The sequence below is a fragment of the Bos taurus genome, chromosome 1 (assembly GCF_002263795.3).
Source record: "Bos taurus isolate L1 Dominette 01449 registration number 42190680 breed Hereford chromosome 1, ARS-UCD2.0, whole genome shotgun sequence".
NCBI lineage: Eukaryota > Metazoa > Chordata > Mammalia > Artiodactyla > Bovidae > Bos > Bos taurus.
The window spans coordinates 106,560,681-106,579,188 of record NC_037328.1 but is presented as its reverse complement, the minus strand read 5'-3'; the positions used below and the strand labels follow the sequence as shown (position 1 = coordinate 106,579,188).

Here is an 18,508-nt window from a genome sequence, read left to right as displayed (position 1 = left end):
GTTTTACTAGCAGCAAAGTGGAGGTTTCATTGCTATTAAGTTAGCAGTTGAAATGATTCTGCTCCCAAATATGTATTCCTACTACTTTGTATTAGTTGGGAAAGAGCATTCTGCAGTTTCTTTTCTTTTTTTTTTTTTTTTTACAGTAAGGAATCTTAAATGTACTTGAATTGTTACTTAGATACATCCGAAGTTTCTATTAAATACCAGTACAGAGAGATAAAAAGTTTTCCTACAGTATCTCTGTCCTCTGCTGAAACCAGTTCTTAATCTGATAGCAGTTTAAGGTTGATCTAATGAAATTGATTCTGGGCATTGTTGATATTGAGCCAGAAAACGTTACCACAGGTCCTTGTACGGTCAGGCCCCTCAAGATGGTTGCTCTCTTGTTCTCTGTACATTCCCCTGCTTGACCAGTGCCTGCTTCACTGATACCCTGATACATGACTGACCTTCCTATGGACTTGCCCCAGACCTCAGCGAATGAGCATTCTTATCAAAGGGACAGTGAGAGGCATGCCCCTCTGCTGCTTTCTCTGGTGACTCATGAGCCCACCTGACATCAATTCCCCTATAACTATAACTGGTAATCTCCCCTTCCTGCTCCGGGAGCCAAGATGGCTGCCATATCCTGCGTGCTGTTAGCTGTACGCGGTGGTGTGTTGCACCAGTACCTGCGTCAGACATGTAAGCTCCCCCATCCATATTCAACCATTAATGTCTCTGTTGAGGATCCTGGGCTCATTCTTCAGTCTTGAAGCTGGGCAAGCACAGCCTTGTAGGTCTGCGGAGTGCAGCCCGACAGCCCTCCTCCCCTCCAACCCAGTTTGCAGCTTTATCCCTTTCCTCCGTTATCTTCCAGTGATACACATTCAACTCCCTAGATATAGTGATACTAGGATTTGGGGATATAGTGAAACTTGGTGTATATTTCATAGGACAGTAGTTCTTTGTTTTTATTTATGGTAATTTTTCAAATGTTTGCTAGCATGTGATTCTTAATATAGAGAGTAGCTTGTTGGGTTTTTTTTCTACTTTCTCAGCCATTTAAAAAATACCACTCTCTCTAAGGCAGTGTTTTTCTTTATCTTGAAGCATACCAATGCATACATCTAATTAGGCACTAAGGAGGACTGTGCTATTTTTTTGCAAATATTTTAACTACAGGATTGAGCGGTAATCTTTTGGATATGAAGATGTGTGTTACATTATTACTTCTGTTCTATTTTTCCTTTAAGAAGATTGAGGACCTGGTTCCAAGAGAGGGTCACATTTCTTTTAAATATTTCCTTCCAATTTTTTTTTTCATGAGAATGAATTATTACTGTCAATTTCTGGAAACCAAGTTATCAATTTTTTCTTAATTTGACAAGAGCACGGAAACAGAAGGTTAGGGGAGGACAGTTGAGCCAGATTTGTACCTGATTCTGTTCTTGACCTGTGTCTTTTCAGGATAATTTTAAGACCTTTCTTCCCTTCTTTTTTAAGATAGAAGAATCCTCCAATGTCATATGACTCATTCACCTCCAGTTTTCATTCTCTTAACAGCAGAATTTTAGTGATTTCAGAGTCTAGTTCCATTTTGAACTATTCTCTTAAGTGGCTTTTTTTGTTGTTTTGTTTTTAACGTCTTCCTTTTTCAGAGGTCTTCAGTGTTTTCATGCCATGGTACATATCCAGTAGTCTCACTCTCTTGTAATTTTTGTCTTATTGCCCAAGATGCTTCTTGAACCAGTCAAGTAAATAGTATACTTTTGATATCATTAATCTTTGAGCAGAAGGAAGAAGAAATATAATCTGTCTCATGTACATGGTTGAATAGCACTTGAAAAAAATTTTTTTTAATAATTAAAAACATGTTTTAATGCCATTCTCCCAAATCATCCCCCACCCTCCCTCTCCCACAGAGTCCAAAAGACTGTTCTATACATCTGTGTCTCTTTTGCTGTCTCTCATACAGGGTTGTCGTTACCATCTTTCTAAATTCCATATATATGCGTTAGTATACTGTATTAGTGTTTTTCTTTCTGGCTTACTTCTTACTTAATAGGCTCCAGTTTCATCCACCTCATTAGAACTGATTCAAATGTATTCTTTTTAATGGTTGAGTAATACTTCATTGTGTATATGTACCGCAGCTTTCTTATCCATTCATCTGCTGATGGACATCTAGGTTGCTTCCATGTCCTGGCTATTATAAACAGTGCTGCGATGAATATTGGGGTACACGTATCTCTTTCAATTCTGGTTTCCTCGGTGTGTATGCCCAGCAGTGGGATTGCTGGGTCGTATGGCAGTTCTATTTCCAGTTTTTTAAGGAATCTCAACACAGTTCTCCATAGTGACTGTACTAGTTTGCATTCCCACCAACAGTGTAATTTAATTTTAATTCCCCAAGATAGATAAGTAATGCTTTTGCTTCTAAATTGATGTATTTCCTCTATGATTATTTTTAAGAGTGGACATCATTCTAAAGGACCAGGAATATCTTATTTCTGGATTCTCTGGAACCTTTCCCAGTCTACCACATCTGGCCGAGAGTAAGTACTTAGTTGAAGTTTGAATGAATGAATGAACAAAGGAACATGGAAAGCTCTGACAAAAAGTATGCATATTTTAGTCATGGGTTCAAGATGATTACTAAACTGTAATATAAGAAAGGGTAGAACTTTTGGCTTGCTTAAGGATGTAAAAATATTTTTATTAGACTTTGTTTTTTAGGGCAGTTTCATATTTACAGCAAAATTAAGTAGAAAGTACAGAGATTTTCCATACACTCCCTGTCTCTACACATGCATGGTTCTGTGGTCATCAACATCGCCCACCAGAGTGATATATTTGTTACAATTAATGAACCTACAGTGATGCATCATCACTCAGAGTCCATAGTTTGCACTAGGGTTTACTCCTCAGTGTTGTATATTCTGTGGGTTTGGACAAATGTGTAATGTGTAATGACATACATCCACCATGGTAATATTGTACAAAGGAGTTTCATGTCCTAAAACCCCTCTGTGCTCTGCCTGTTCATCCCTCCCCCTCCCCTCACCCTTGACAATCACTGATCTTTGTGTTGTCTTCAGAGTTTCACCTTTTCCAGAATGTCATATGGTTGGAATCTTTTTCAGATTGGCTTCTTCCACTTAGTAATGTACATTGAAGGTTCCTCCATGTCTTTTCATGGCTTGGTAGCTCTTCTCTTTTTAGTGCTGAATACTATTCCATTGTCTGGATGTACTATAGCTTATTTATTTAACTACTGAAGGACATCTTGGTTGCTTCCAAGTTTTGGTGATTATGAATAAAGCTACTCTAGCTGTCCATATGCACATTTTTGTCTGGATATAATTCTCATCTCCTTTGGATAAATACAAAGTGGCACGATTGTTGGACTGTGTGGTAAAAGTATATTTAGTTCTGTAAGACGTTGCCTGTCTTTCAAAATGACTATATGATTTTGCATTCCCACCAGCAGTGAATGAGAATTCTGTTGTTTGACATCCTCACCAGTATTTCTCTGGTGTTATTGTCCCAGATATGGCTATTCAAATTGGTATGTAGCCGTATCTTGTTTTTAAATTTGCATTTCCCTGAGGACATATGAATGGAGCATGTTTTATATACTTATTTGCCATCTATATATCTTCTTTGTGAGGTGTCTATTAAGGTCTTTAGCCCATTTTTAGTCAGATTGTCTGTTTTCTTATTGTTTAATTTTAAGAGTTCTTTGTATATTTTTAGTAAAGTCTTTTATCAGATATATCTTTTTGCTTTTCTCCTAGTCTGTGGCTTGTGTTTTCATTCCCTTGAGCTTACTTTATCTTAATTTGATTAATTTTTGAACACATGGTATTGTCACTTTGTAGAAAATATTTGTATTAGTATCTTAGGGTTGCCACACACAGTAACACAGACTGTAGGGTGGCTTTAAATGACAGAAATTTCTCTGAGTCCTGAAAGCTACTAGTCTGAAGTCAAGATGTTGGCAGGACCCTGGTCTCTAGAAGCTCTAGTAAAGAATTTTTCCTTTTGCCTTCTAGCTTCTGCTGGTTGAGCAGTATTCTTGGTGTTCCCTGGCTTGCAACTCTATCACCACAGTCTCTGCCTTTGTCATCACATGGGGTTCTCCCTGTGCACCACTGTGTCTGTATCCAATTTTCTCTCCTTATAAGGACATCAGTCATTGGATCAGGGCCCACCTCAATGCACTGTGACCTCATGTTCACAGATATCAGGGGTATTAACACTTGAACAGATCTCTTTTAGGGGACCACAGTTCTATCCATACAGATATAAAAGTGTATATATGAAAAGTTTATATCTCTTGCTATCCCCAGGTCATTCAGTTGCCCTCTTCAGAGGTTACCAATGTTATTTTAGTTTATTTTAAATAGCTGCAATTTGTCTAAAAATGATAATGGGGGAAAAGTCTCATTTTCTCCTTGAAGAGTCAATCTTTTTCTCATCTGTTTCATTCATCAAAACTTCCTGATTTTAGTCATCACATTTATCCCATGTCCTCGGCTGGGTTCAGCAATGGGAAGAAAAGATGAAATGTTCAAGTACAAACTAAATATAGTGAACCTATATTAATCATGGCGTGAAACATATTCTATATCCATGTGACTCCCTCATTAAGTGTTAGACACGGTATGGGTAGCACTTAATCACTCACTTGCTGGCACAAAGTAGGTTGTTGCTAGTTTTTAAATACTAGTAACATTAAATCCTACAGCATTTGGTTATGGGGTTTCTTATTTATATATGTGTCATTAAATGGTTTTGAAATGAATTTGTTGCTATTATGTAGTAAAATGAAGCTGTTAAAGTACAGCTCTATTAGGTGAAATTGATGAAGGATAGTTCTGTTCACTCATACATAATAAAATATGTGTTAAGATCCTATACCTTCTAAAATAGAAATTATATATACTAAAACTGCATAATGCTGCATCAGTTCAGTTCAGTTCAGTTGCTCAGTCGTGTCGGACTCTTTGTGACCCCATGAACCGCAGCACACCAGGCCTCCCTGTCCAACACCAACTCCTGGAGTCCACCCAAACCCATGTCCATTGAGTTGGTGATGCCATCCAACCATCTCATCCTCTGTCGTCCCCTTCTCCTCCTGCCCTCAATCTTTCCCAGCATCAGGGTCTTTTCAAATGAGTCAGCCCTTTGCATCAGGTGGCCAATGTATTGGAGTTTCAGCTTCAACATCAGTCCTTCCAATGAACACCGAGAACTGATCTCCTTTAGCATATTTAATGATCTGCAGAGTTCTGCAGTAAGCAATCAACATGTCTAACTTTGTTTAGCCTACGGTTGCTCATAAAGTTATTTAAAAAAATATTACACCTCTCATTGCTTTTATTTTCCAGAATATGTTTGGAGAAATAAAGGTTTAAAAGCAGAAGGTAGAGTTAAAATATTGAGTCAGAAGCCGGGCACTGAGTTAGGACAGAAAGGTAGAACTTTTCTCCCGCCTGTCCTAATAGGAGGAGACTGTGTTCTTTTTATTGCCATAGGAACCACTGCATTGCTGTCTGAGAGGTTGTGAGAGGACAGAGGATAGGAGAAAGAGCCTGGGTTTGGAGATTAGACAGGTCTAGTGTGAATCCCAACACTGCCATGTACTAGTTACGTGAAAAGTGAAAGTCATTCAGTTACGTCCAACTCTTTGTGACCAGGTGGACTGTAGCCTGCCAGGTTCCTCTGTCCGTGGCATTCTCCAGACAAGAATACTGGAGTGGGTAGACATTCCTTTCTCCAGGGGATCTTCCCAACCCAGGGATTGAACTTGGGTCTCCTGCATTGCAGGCAGATTCTTTACCATCTGAGCGACTATGGAAGTTGCTGCTACTACTTATGGCTACATTTTTCTTTATCTATATAGGGGGAAGACATAGTTCCTATCCCTAAAGAATTTATCATCTAATGGGAAGATGAGATTAGAAGAACTGTGGTCATGAAACAAGAATAAGATTATTGCTTTAAGAGATAGACACAGTAGTTGGAGGGGGTGGTCTGTTTTATTTTTATTTTTAGATTTCTAGTTATTTATTCTTTTGGCTGCGTGACGTGAGAAATTTCCCTGACCAGGATTGAATCCATGCCGCCTGCATTGGAAACTTGGAGTCTTAACCACTGGACTGCCAGGGAAGTCCCGCGGTGTATTTTAAAGGAGGCAGAAGCCAACCAATTGTGGACGACCTGGAAAAGCTTCATGGAGAAGCTGGCATTTAGGTAGACAGGTCTATATGAGTTAGTAAAGTAAGACTGACATTTGGAGACATAATAGAGGGGAGTACATTTGGGGCAGAGCAAAAAGCAAGAGCAAAGTTTGGGTGACGGGAAAGAAAAGACATTTAAGGAGTAGCAGGTGGCTTTATTTCTCCAGAGACATTATCAGTTAAGCAGTCATTTTGCTCTATGGCCTGTGTGCTGTAGGACCTCGGTGGTATAGATTGTTTTAGCAGGACTGTTGGTGGCTTTTGAGTAGACTAATGCATTTAATACTTTCTGTGGCACCATTACCAAGTAAATAACCTTGTACTTGAAGAAAATTTAGTTTTCAGTTAATGCTCTTAAAAGTTTGGTCACTCTACTAAAGTACCCATACTCATAATAGGGTTTATTGTTAACCTTGGAAAATTTACTGTGCTGATATGCCAAGTCCCGTGGAGGGACACCCTCCTGAAACACCCTCTTCCAACAACACAAGAGAAGACTCTATACATGGACATCACCAGATGGTCAACACTGAAATCAGATTGATTATATTCTTTGCAACCAAAGATGGAGAAGCTCTATACAGTCAGCAAAAACAAGACCAGGAGCTGACTGTGGCTCAGACCATGAACTCCTTATTGCCAAATTCAGACTTAAATTGAAGAAAGTAGGGAAAACCACTAGACCATTCAGGTATGACCTAAATCAAATCCCTTATGATTATACAGTGGATGTGAGAAATAGATTTAAGGGCCTAGATCTGATAGATAGAGTGCCTGATGAACTATGGAATGAGGTTCGTGACATTGTCCAGGAAACAGGGATCAAGACCATCCCCATGGAAAAGAAATGCAAGAAAGCAAAATGGCTGTCTGGGGAGGCCTTACAAATAGCTGTGAAAAGAAGAGAAGTGAAAAGCAAAGGAGAAAAGGAAAGATATAAGCATCTGAATGCAGAGTTCCAAAGAATAGCAAGGAGAGATAAGAAAGCCTTCTTCAGCGATCAATGCAAAGAAATAGAGGAAAACACAGAATGGGAAAGACTAGAGATCTCTTTAAGAAAATCAGAGATACCAAAGGAATATTTCATGAAAAGATGGGCTCGATAAAGGACAGAAATGGTATGGACCTAACAGAAGCAGAAGATATTAAGAAGAGATGGCAAGAATACACAGAAGAACTGTACAAAAAAGATCTTCACGACCCAGATAATCACGATGGTGTGATCACTTGCCTAGAGCCAGACATCCTTGAATGTGAAGTCAAGTGGGCCTTAGAAAGCATCACTACGAACAAAGCTAGTAGAGGTGATGGAATTCCAGTTGAGCTATTCCAAATCCTGAAAGATGATGCTGTGAAAGTGCTGCACTCAATATGCCAGCAAATTTGGAAAACTCAGCAGTGGCCACAGGACTGGAAAAGGTCAGTTTTCATTCCAGTCCCAAAGAAAGGCAATGCCAAAGAATGCTCAAACTACTGCACAATTGCACTCATCTCTCACACTAGTAAAGTAATGCTCAAAATTCTCCAAGCCAGGCTTCAGCAATATGTGAACCGTGAACTTCCTAATGTTCAAGCTGGTTTCAGAAAAGGCAGAGGAACCAGAGATCAAATTGCCAACATCTGCTGGATCATGGAAAAAGCAAGAGAGTTCCAGAAAAGCATCTATTTCTGCTTTATTGACTATACCAAAGCCTTTGACTGTGTGGATCACAATAAACTGTGGAAAATTCTGAAAGAGATGGGAATACCAGACCACCTGATCTGCCTCTTGAGAAATTTGTATGCAGGTCAAGAAGCAACAGTTAGAACTGGACATGGAACAACAGACTGCTCCAAATAGGAAATGGAGTACCTCACGGCTGTATATTGTCACCCTGCTTATTTAACTTACATGCAGAGTACCTCATGAGAAACGCTGGACTGAAAGAAACACAAGCTGGAATCAAGATTGCCGGGAGAAATATCAATAACCTCAGATATGCAGATGACACCACCTTTATGGCAGAAAGGGAAGAGGAACTCAAAAGCCTCTTGATGAAAGTGAAAGTGGAGAGTGAAAAAGTTGGCTTAAAGCTCAACATTCAGAAAACGAAGATCATGGCATCCGGTCCATCACTTCATGGGAAATAGATGGGGAAACAGTGGAAACAGTGTCAGACTTTATTTTTCTGGGCTCCAAAATCACTACAGATGGTGACTGCAGCCATGAAATTAAAAGACGCTTACTCCTTGGAAGGAAAGTTATGACCAACCTAGATAGCATATTCAAAAGCAGAGACATTACTTTGCCAACAAAGGTTCGTCTAGCCAAGGCTATGGTCTTTCCTGTGGTCATGTATGGATGTGACAGTTGGACTGTGAAGAAAGCTGAGCACAGAAGAATTGATGCTTTTGAACTGTGGTGTTGGAGAAGACTCTTGAGAGTCCCTTGGACTGCAAGGAGATCCAACCAGTCCATTCTGAAGGAGATCAGCCCTGGGATTTCTTTGGAAGGAATAATGCTAAAGCTGAAACTCCAGTACTTGAATAGTTGACTCATTGGCAAAGACTCTGATGCTGGGAGGGATTGGGGGCAAGAGGAGAAGGGGACGACAGAGGATGAGACGGCTGGATGGCATCACTGACTCGATGGACGTGAGTCTGAGTGAACTCCAGGAGTTGGTGATGGACAGGGAGGCCTGGCATGCTGCGATTCATGAGGTCGCAAAGAGTCGGACATGACTGAGTGACTGATCTGATCTGATCTGACTGCCCAAGATTATAGGACCTCAGAACCCTTTGTTCCCTGAGTCTGTATTAACATCTCCCCAAGATGTTCTCTTCCAGTCATCAGGGTCAGTGTGGAGCTTTGTCAAAAGATGGAATATTACTCAGCCATAAAAAGGAACACATTTGAGTCAGTTCTAATGAGGTGGATGAACCTAGAGCCTATTATATAGAGCAAAGTAAGTCAGAAAGAGAAAGACAAATATCATATATTAACGTATATATACGTATACGTTATACGATACTTGTCTTTCTCTTTCTGACTTACTTTGCTCTGTATAATAGGCTCTAGGTTCATCCACCTCATTAGAACTGACTCAAATGTGTTCCTTTTTATGGCTGAGTAATATTCCATCTTTTGACAAAGCTCCACACTGACCCTGATGACTGGAAGAGAACATCTTGGGGAGATGTTAATACAGACTCAGGGAACAAAGGGTTCTGAGGTCCTATAATCTTGGGCAGTCAGATCAGATCATATATTAACGTGTATATACAGAGAAGGCAATGGCACCCCACTCCAGTACTCTTGACTGGAAAATCCCATGGACAGAGGAGCCTTCTAGGCTGCAGTCCATGCTAAGGGTCGGACACGACTGAGCGACTTCACTTTCACTTTTCACTTTCATGCATTGGAGAAGGAAATGGCAACCTGCTCCAGTGTTCTTGCCTGGAGAATCCCAGGGACGGGGAAGCCTGGTAGGCTGCCGTCTATGGGGTCGCACAGAGTTGGACATGACTGAAGTGACTTAGCAGCAGCAACGTATATATGCGGAATCTAGAGAAATAGTACCAATGATCCTATGTATAGGGCAACAAAGGGGACACAGACATAAAGAACAGACTTCTGAACTTAGTGAGAGGAGGAGAGGGTGGTATGATTGAAACATATACATTACCATATGTAAAATAGATAGCCAGTCGAAGTTTGATGTATGAAGCAGGGCACCCAAAGCTGGTGCTCTCTGACAACCAGGACGGATGGGGTGGGGAGGGAAGAGGTTAGGGGGTTCAGTGGGGAGGGGACACATGTATGCCTATGGGTGATTCATGTTGATCTATGGCAAAAACCATCACAATATTGTAAAGTAATTATCTGCCAATTAAATGAAAGTTTTAACAAAGCAAATGCTTTGCTTACCATTTCCCTTACCTGTATCCCCTCCAGCATATCAGATTTTGAGCCTGGTAGGGGTGGGACAGGTGCTCAAAAGGGCGGGAGCAATGTGGGCACCCTGGCCATCCTCATATCTTTTGTCCATGCCTCCAGCCTCCCACTCCCTATCTCCACCCATTCTCTGACCCAACCTAACGTATCATAAATTATTCTTCAGTTGCATGAACAGTAAGGGCTCCCTCTCCTAATCCCTAATTGCTAAAATTTTATAATAAAAATCTTACTAAAAAGTTGTGGGGAGTTCTCTACGTGCATGCATGCTATATCGCTTCTTTGTGACCCCGTGGACTACAGCCCACCAGGCTCCTCTGTCCATGAGATTCTCTAGGCAAGAGTACTGGAGTGGGTTGCCATGCCCTCCCTGCAGGGGATCTTCCAGACCCAGAGATCGAACCTGCATTGGCAGGCAGGTTCTTTACCACTAGTGTTATCGGGAAAGCCTGGCAGTCCTAGGACTTCAGGGTTTCATCCTTGGGGCCTGGGTTTCAATCCCTGGTTGGGGAATTAAGATCCACAAGCAGCATGGTGTGGTCCAAAAAACATTTGTGAAGAAAAATATAAATATATACATGTAAGCAGGCCAAGTAGGTTATTGATCACCTCTAGATTAGCAGTGCTGTGTTCTTAGTCGTCAGTCATGTCTGACTCTTTGTGATCCCAAGGACTGTAGCCCACCAGGCTCCTGTCAATGGGGATTCTCCAGGCAAGAATACTAGAGTGGGTTACCATGCCCTCCTGCAGGGGGCCTTCCCAACCTGGGATCAAACCCAGGTCTCCTCCATTGCAGGAGGATTCTTGACTGCCTGAGCCACCAGGAAATAGTAGTAGATCATTGGAATAACACCCTCTTCCAACAACACAAGAGACAACTCTACACATAGACATTACCAGATGGTCAGTACCAAAATCAGATTGATTATATTCTTTGTAGCCAAAGATGGAGAAGATCTATACAGTCAGCAAAAACAAGACTGGGAGCTGACTGTGGCCCAGATCATGAAGTCCTTATTAGAAAATTCAGACTTAAATTGAGGAAAGTAGGGAAAACCACTAGACCATTCAGGTCTGACCTAAATTAAATCCCTTATGATTTTACAGTGGAAGTGACAAATAGATTCAGGGGATTAGATCTGACAGAGTGCCTGAAGAACTATGGAAGGAGGTTTGTAACATTGTACAGGAGGCAGTGATCAAAACGATCTCCAAGAAGAAGAAATGCAAAAAGGCAAAATGGTTGTCTGAGGAGCCCTTACAAATAGCTGAGAAAAGAAGAGAAGCAAAAGGCAAAGGAGAAAAGGAAGGATATATCCATCTGAATGCAGAGTTTCAAAGAATAGCAAGGAGAGACAGAAAGCCTTCCTAAGTGATTTATGCAAAGAAATAGAGGAAAACAATGCAATGAGATAGACTAGAGATCTCTTCAAGAAAATTAGAGATACCAAGGGAACATTTCATGTTCCCTTGCCAACATCTTATTGGCAAAGATGGGCCCAATAAAGAACAGAAATGGTAGGGACCTAACAGAAGCAGAAGATATTAAGAAGAAGTGGCAGGAATACACAGCAGAACTATACAAAATAGATCTTTGTGACCCAGATAACCATGATGGTATGATCACTCACCTAGAACCACACATCCTAGAATGCAAAGTTGAGTAAGCCTTAGGAAGCATCACTGCGAACAAAGTTAGTGGAGGTGATAGAATTCCAGCTGAGCTATTTCAAATCCTAAAAGATGATGCTGTGAAAGTGCTGCAGTCAATATGCCAGCAAATTTGGAAAAGTCAGCAGTGGCCACAGGACTGGAAAAGGTCAGTTTTCATTCCAATCCCAAAGAAAAGCAATGCCAAAGAATGTTCAAACTGCCACACAATTGCACTCATCTCACACACTGAAAGAATGCTCAAAATTCTCCAAGTCAGGCTTCAAAAGTCTGTGAAGTGAGAACTTCTAGATGTTCAGGCCATGTTTAGAAAAGGCAGAGGAACAAGAGATCGAATTGCCAACATCTGTTGGATGATCCAAAAAGCAAGAGAGTTCCAGAAAAAATCTACTTCTGCTTCATTGACTACGCTAAAGCCTTTGACTATGTATATCACAACACACTGTGGTAAATTCTTCAAGAGATGGGAATATTAGACCACCTTACCTGCCTCCTGAGAAATCTGTATGCAGGTCAAGAAGCAACAGTTACAACTAGACATGAACAACATACTGATTCCAGATTGGGAAAGGAATACGTCAAGGCTGTATATTGTCACTTACTTGTATGTGACACTTACTTTGCTTACTTAACTTATATGCAGAATACATCATGTGAAATGCTGGACTAGATGAAACACAAGCTGGAATCAAGATTGCTGGGAGAAATATCTATAGCCTTAGATATGCAGATGACACCACCCTTACGGCAGAAAGTGGAGAGGAACTAAAGAGCCTCTTGATGAAAGTGAAAGAGGAGAGTGAAAAAGCCAGCTTAAAATTCAGCATTCAAAAAACTAAGATCATGGCATCCAATCCCATCGCTTCATGGTAAATAGATGGGGAAAAAATGGAAACAGTGGCAGACTTTATTTTTGGGGGGCTCCAAAATCACTGCAGATGGTGACTGCAGCCATGAAATTAGAAGATGCTTGCTCCTTGGAAGGAAAGCTATGACCAACCTAGACAGCATATTAAAAAGCAGAGACATTACTTTGCCGACAAAGGTCCATCTAGTCAAAGCTATGGTTTTTCCAGTAGTCATGTATGGATGTGAGAGTTGGATCATAAAGAAAGCTGAACACTGAAGAATTGGTGTTTTGAACTGTAGTGTTGAAGAAGACTCTTGAGAATCTCTTGGACAGCAAGGATTTCAGTCTTGAATATTCATTGGAAGGACTGATGATGAAGCTGAAGCTCCATTACTTTGGCCACCTGATGTGAAGAGCAGGCTCATTAGAAAAGACCTTGATGCTGGCAAATATTGAAGGCAGGAGGAGAAGAACAACAGGGATGAGATGGTTGTATGGCATCACTGACTCTATGGACATGAATTTGCAAAATCTCCAGGATATGGTGATGGACAGGGAAGCCTAGTGTGCTGCAGTCCATGAGTTTGCAAAGAATCAGACATGACTGAGAGACTGAACTGATCAGAATAGACTGTAAGGTGCCTGGACTGGGTCTTCCCAGGTGGCGCTAGTGGTAAGGAACCCACCTGTCTATGCAGTAGATGTTAGAGACGGGAGTTCCATCCCTAGGTTGGGAAGCTCCCTTGGAGTAGGAAATGGCAACCCAATGCAGTATTCTTGCCTGGAGAATCCTATGGACACAGTAGTTGGTGGGCTATAGTCTGTAGGGTTGCAAAGAGCTGGACGTGGCATGCCTGGACTGTTATTATGTGATGGAAATATATTTTAGAGTTTATAAGTTTATTTCTAAGCCTAATTAACTTCTCTATGAATATTTGGTTGTCGTTATTTAGTCACTAAGTCATGTCTGACTCATATGGTAAAAAATCCTAAATTCTATCTTTCTAATCTCCTTGAAAGTGAAAGTGAAGTTGCTCAGTTGTGTCCAACTCTTTGCGACCCCATGGACTGTAGCCCGCCAGGCTCCTCTGTCCATGGGATTCTCCAGGCAATTATACCAGAGTGGGTTGCCATTTCCTCCTCCAGGCGATCTTCCCAATCCAGGGATTGAACCCGAGCCTCTTGCATTGCAGGCAGATTCTTTACCTGGAAAATCTCATGAATATTTTAAACCGACATTAATGTATCTTCAAACCAAGTAATGCAATGTGTAGAAAACTCTCTGCTGCAGATTTTAGGTAAAGTGAATTTATAATTTGGCTCAGAATGATCAAGGATCTACTCAGCAACTGATATTACTTCTCTTGGAATGTTTCTTTCAAGTTTTTAGCACTTTTTAAGGAGATTAGAGAAGGAAATGGCAACCCACTTCAGTACTCTTGCCTGGAAAATTCTGTGCACAGAGGATCCTGTTAGGCTACAGTCCATGGGGTCGCAAAGAGTTGGACACGACTGAGCAACTTTACTTCCCCTTTCAAGGAGATTAGAAATAGAATTTAGGTTTTTTACCATATATCTTCATTTCTGGAAACAGGGGAGATTACAATTAGATTCCTGAAATTTATTGATAGTAGGATAATAAATATCAGTCATTTCAGTAGAAATCAAATTTTTTTTTGCTGTATCACTATATATATTTTTTAATCTAAGTTTTTGGTATTTTGAAAAAGATCCTCATAATTTTTTCTTAATAGTTTTCAAGTAAAACTATGTAATAATATAATATATAGTGTATAAAGCTATAAAATATGTATATATATAATCAATGCATGTAAAATATCACATAGCAGATCAAAGAAGGCTGTGTTCAGTAATTCACAGAAGCAAGATATCTTCACTTCCTGACCATGTATCTCAAAATATATTGCACTTGCTTTCTTGTCATCATCAAAATGCATATACTTCTTGCTGCCTCTCTTTCTTGCAATGGATAAAACTTTTCTCTATATAGAAGTCAGGGAACCAATACAGGAAAATGCCTAAAGGAATGTGTATAAGTTGCCAAAATGGATACCTCCTGGGATGTTTCTAAAAGCATCGTAAGTAGCATATAGTGCATTTGCCTTCTCTCTTGCTGAGCTATTGAAATAGCTCACTCAGCCCTTTTGTTAAATAATATCCCTGGGACATGAACCAAATAGCATTTCCTCTTCAGTCTTATCTGTCGTTTTCCTGATTTCAAAACCAGCCTCCAGATGTCAAAATATGAAGGTGAAAGTGGATGAAATTGTTTTTATTTATAGAGTTTCCTATGTCAAACTGATGGACCAAGATTATCCCCTGTTGTCCATCCCCCAATAAGTTGGTCAATGATCCCAAAGTAAAGGCTTGACCCTATGAGTGTCTAAGTTATCTTTAACCTTCAGTGTAGTTTAAGATAATGTACCATACTTGAAGGACATTTTAGCTGAGTTATGTAATTTGTTTTGCATATTTTGCCAAAGTAAAATTATGGTGTAAAAATGAAGTAAAAAATGATGGACCTTGTAGCAGGCACTTCTAGCACTGATAGAAACACTACACTGAAATTCTATTGCTATTTTAATATCTCCAGTATTGCAAGGAAAATGTAGATTGCTTTCTGTTTCTGTTGCAAGTACGTATGAGTGTGTCTTTAAGGTGTGGGAGATACATGAAAATGCACTTTGAAACGCTAAAGTGCTATGTAAGTATTGGGTGTTATATTGGGTCCGTGGAGCTTGACTCACCTGTTCTGTATGTATTTTAGACTTTCATATGTACAAGTTTTGTAATAATATACTAAGGGAAAATGGCTCATGTAATCTTTTGAATTTTCTCATATGTCCAAAAACTTGGGAATGAATAGACTCCATTAGAGAAGAAGGACCCATAAATATAACTCAGGCGAATTGCTTCATTTTTCAGGTCAGAAACAAAGACCTGAAGAGGTGAGGTATTTTGCCCAAGATTGCAAAGCCAGTTAGTGGAGCTGAGATAGGAACCATCTAATCCCCCGATCCCTGGCATACTACTCATTCTTCAGTTCAGTATATATAGAATCTTGTTTAGCAACAGGGCAAACAACCACAAAGGACCTTGGCTTTGCCCATTTTGTTAGTGACCTTTTTTCTTTTTGTATAAAAAATATACATGCCTGTCAGTCCAGTCCACCTGCATTGTGGAGACCTGGGTTCAATCCCTGGGTTGGGAAGATCCCCTGGAGGAGGGCATGACAACCCACTCCAGTATTGCCTGGAGAATCCCATGGAAAGAAGAGCCTGGTGAGCTACAGTCCATGGGGTTGCAGAGAGCTGGACAAGAATGAGTGACTAAGCATGCAGACACCAGTGGTTAGGACTCCACCTCCCAATGCAGGGGCATAGATTCGATCCCTTGTCAGGGAACTAAGGTCCCAATGCTTTGGAATGTGGCCAAAAATTAAATAAATAAATGAAAGTTTTTGTACCATTAAAAAAACCATTCAAAAAAAAATATATGTATATATACACTCAATAACAAATTTGCCTTCAGGAGACTTGATTTTCCCATAACCAGGCATTATGATCAATTCAGAAACATGGATCTAATGATTTTTAAATTCTAGATTACTATGATATTGTAATTCACTTTATAAGACCTTGTTAACTTATTATTACCTATTTTTATTCCTTTTTGCCAAACTACATGTCTTTTTTTTTTTCTTCTGTGTCTTTTATTACCCTGTGCCTTGGGGGAGTAAAGTCAATTTTCATAGCTTCTATCTGATGTTACATTCACGTTATTGCTTAAGAACAGGGGTTAGATGTGTCTTGGGACCTTACTGTATACAGCCTCACTCTGAACTTTGTCCTCACTTTGGTGAGCCTGGTGGGAAAAGCTCTTAAGTTGTCAGTTTTGAAGACCTGCCAGAGTTCCCGCAGTGCTACTATTCACCTACAGCTTTCATTTGAGTCCTCACTGTGCCTTCTGAACTTGTTTTGTGGCCAGTGGGAATAATAGTTGTCCATTCTGTACCTTAGAATGTGACACTCATAGAGTTTCTGAGAAATTTTTAGAAGAGTGCTTTGTTTGGGGTTCTTGATCCTTTGGGTATGTCGTCTCAGTAAGGACATCAGGAGTGTCACCCAAACCCCTACTATCTATTAAGGAAGAAGGATAAGGAAGAGGGGGAGGAAAAGGAGAAAATGCTTTATAAATGGAGAAATGTAGTTTAACAACAGTGTAAGGTGGTCTAATATTGTTAGCAGGACCCTCCTACACCAACCAAAACTTTTAAAAATAATTTTATTTACTTATTTTTATTTTGGCTGTGCTGGGTCTTCATTGCTACGTGAGCTTTTCTCTAGTTGCTACAAGTGGGGTCTACTCTCTCGTTGGTGATGCACGGTGTCATTGCAGTGACTTCTCTTGTGGAGCAGGAGCTCTCGGGCTTCAATAGTTGTGGCTCATGGGCTCAGTAGTTGCAGCTCCCAGGCTCTAGAGCACAGGCTCAATAGTTGTGGCACACGGGCTCAGTTGCTCTGCGGCACATGGGATCCTCCTGGAGCAGGGATTGAACCTGAGTCTCCTGCACTGGCCTTGGCAGGGGGACTCTTTAGCACTGAGCCACCAGGGAAGCCCCAGCCAAAGTTTTTTAATGGCTGTCTTAGTACTAAGATGTTGCTCCACTCTGCTGTTTGTTGTCCTCTCCTATCTATACTAACGTCTACCTTCCTAAAGTCCCCTCTCAAATGCTGCTTTTTCTTTAAGCTTCTCTGATTCACACCTGCCCGCTCACCATGTTACACTGAGTATCATAGTTATTACTACTATTATTTTTTAATTTAGTCCAGAGCTAGACTGAAAGTTCCTTAGGGATTTTATGAAATATCTAGAGGAAAGCTTTGCACATTATAGCTTGTTCAGTAATATTTATTGAATTGATTTTTGGGGAAAATGCATTTTTAGTATTTTTTTCCCTCAGTTCCTTCCTTATAATTTTACCTAGAATTAAACAATAGTGTGAGGGTCTTCCCTGGTGGTGCAGTATCCACCAGCCAGTGGAGGAGATGCAAGAGACATGGGTTTGATCCCTAGGTCAGGAAGATCCCCTGGAGTAGGAAATGGCTACCCACTCCAGTATTCTTGCCTGGAAAATTCCATGGACAGAGCAGCCTGGTGGGCTACAGTCCATGGGGTCACAAAGAGTCAGACATGACTGAGAGAGGGAGCTTGCATGCACACATACAAATAATAGTGTGTAGGAAAAAAACTTTAACTTCCAATGCCTTTCAGTGTATTAACTTGAATTTTGTAAGTTGAAGAAAAGTAGTATTTTAGGGGATTATAGTTTGTTTTATAAATCAATTCAGCTGCACATCTTTTTAATTAAAACTTAAATTTTATTTTCCATTTGTGTTTTTCTTTTTTCTCTAGTGATTATATTTAAGTATTCAAAGTTAAGAACTGAATCTTGGGCAAATAATTTATCAAATTACATTTATTTTTTAAAGGAAGTTTCCTTCCATTTACTCATAGCAAATCAATTCTTAGGGTAGAAATATGTCATCATGAAGATTGATAACATGTTCAAGATTATAACCTTCCTACTCCCTTTAAAAAGTAAGTATAGGAGCCATTGTGAGCAATGATGCTTTATGTTTCATTTTCCACTACTAAAGTGTTTTAAAATGACAAAAATCATTCTTTACAATATTATGGTCAAAAATGGAAAGATATTTATTGGCTGAGAGCATTGTGTTTCTGATAGCTTTGCCTGGAGTTATGATGGAAATTTTGACACAATCATAATTCAAGTTGACA

The 18,508-nt window shown here is 40.1% G+C and overlaps 1 protein-coding gene across 4 annotated transcripts in view; it reads left to right on the top strand.

Annotated features, from left to right (window-relative positions):
* The window catches only part of PPM1L (protein phosphatase, Mg2+/Mn2+ dependent 1L), a 327,468-nt gene that overhangs the window by 147,965 nt on the left and 160,995 nt on the right, over positions 1 to 18,508 (top strand). The window contains exons 1-2 of one of the 4 annotated variants that reach the window (XM_059886209.1): positions 605 to 687; positions 2,458 to 2,540. The gene's annotated coding sequence lies outside the window, so the exon portion shown is untranslated. 4 annotated transcript variants of the gene reach the window in all.